Source organism: Formica exsecta, unplaced genomic scaffold (genome assembly GCF_003651465.1).
Source record: "Formica exsecta isolate Colony F162 unplaced genomic scaffold, ASM365146v1 scaffold443, whole genome shotgun sequence".
Taxonomy (NCBI): domain Eukaryota; kingdom Metazoa; phylum Arthropoda; class Insecta; order Hymenoptera; family Formicidae; genus Formica; species Formica exsecta.
Genome location: NW_021851667.1, coordinates 496,696 through 498,855, shown reverse-complemented (window position 1 = coordinate 498,855; position 2,160 = coordinate 496,696).

Here is a 2,160-nt window from a genome sequence, read left to right as displayed (position 1 = left end):
GGGGGGGGGGGGGGGGGGGGGGGGGGGGGGGGAAGGCTGGTTATTTTTTCAGCGACACCTGTCTCAAAGTCTGAAGTCCGAACTAAAATCAAATCACGTGACTAATGAATGACTCTGCAGAGTCGCGCTAAATTCAAATCTGCATGCGCGCGTGCCTACACATATATACGAATAATTATTCTATAATGTTATTTTATTTGCTATTAATATTTATTTTTACAAACATTTCTAATATATTATACATATAATAAGATTCATATATTACAACAAGATTTTCCTTTTCAAAAAATAGTCATTGGTTTCAAAGATCGGATATATTCAAATTGATGGAATACTTTTATTTCGTAGCATTTCTTTTCGCCCCTTTTTTATACGCGTATATATCCTCCGATTTAACTTTGATATAATTTAGTCTCCGCTTAAACTCATCTATTTATTCTTATCCCGTCTGTACGCTATATATTACATATGTGCGACGTGCATTTTGTCATGTGTATATCGACGTAGTTTTCGACGTAATTTCAAAGACGAAAGAAAAACTCGCGAGAGTGAACTCGTAAGCTTATCGAAGACACAATGAAAATTGGTTACGCGAAAAAAAAATAATTGCAAAGCTGCAGATCAATGCAATTAGGAATTAACGACGCTTATTCGATTATTCGAACTCGGACGACCTTGGTGCTGGCAAGCGCGCCAACAGAACGAACTATCGAGCGGACATGGATTTTTACGCAATACTGCATAATCCGCATTCGCGGATGATTACTCTTTTACGGGCGTTCGGTCGTAAAAGGGCGTATTGCATCTCGATATAATGACATTTGTCGTGTATGTGTGTGTGTGTGTGTGTGTGTGTGCCCTCTGTGCATCGCGTAAAATTAGATATTTCATAATCTTGCGCAATGCGGAATAAATACGCGCGCAACCACGATGTCTGCATTGAAACGCTCACGTTTATCTTGTTAATTCTCGAATATATTTCCGGCATTCATTGTATATCGCTAAGCGATCGTTTTATTATTATTAAGAATTTCTTGAGAAAATTATATTAAGGTTTTGTGCTGAAATTGATATAGACATATATATAGGTTTGTTCGCGTTGCTTAAAATTCCCAAAAATTTTTGCACTTAAAACGAAATAAATATATATTCGGATGTTGAAGAGAGTGAAAGCGAAGATGCTGAGTGGAAAAAGTTCAAGCAACGCGAACAAACCTAATTGACTAATATTATTTTACGAATAATATTTGAGATTATGAATCATTTTAATAAATATTATATGTTATGTAAAACTATAAATCTTAAAAACAATACCTCGTCGGTATCGATGCATATTTAATTTATTGTATAATGAGTTTGTCGGTATATTGTTTCGGACTATTATTGAAAAAATTCTCGAGATTCTAGAAATTCTGTATTCGACAATCAATCGGAATATCCGACAAATTCGTGGTACGATATATAAAAAATATTGATCATGAGCTAGTATTTCATTCCTACAACAAATTTTTGTCTTTCTGAGTATTAATTGTAATAAAACTTGAATAATTTTTACAGAACTGGAAAAACCGAAAAATATTGTGAAAAAAAGATTATCCGGTACCTTGATTCTAGCAGCAGACTCTCTCTCTCTCTTTGTTGTAGACAATCACCGGATACGCGTAAACAAAATGATCAAACATGCGAATGCGATTGCGCGTCGAACAGAGCCTACCAGCCTGATCCCACATTAGCAGTTAATACTACATCTATGTATTTTGTATATCTATGGTTTAACGCTATGAAAATTTCGAAACTTTTGATTGACCAATCAGGATAAGGAAATCTTTGCCTCGATTGGTTAATCGAACGCTTCCAGCATTTGTTGCGTCAAGATGAACACAGGCTGCGGTCGGGAAGACGCTAGAGATGCTTCGAAGCATTACATTAACCAATCAGAATAAAGAAATTTTTACTCTTTTTGTCCTGATTGGTCAACCAAACGTTTCGAAGCATTTCTAGCGTCTTCCCGACCATAATATGTATTAAAATAAAAATAAATCACGCGCAGCTAACATGAAATATTAACAAATCTATAATATTTTCGTATCTGTAAAGGCCCGTCTACATAAGACGCAACACGCCAGACGCAAGCAAAATCGATTTTGCTTGCGTCTGGCG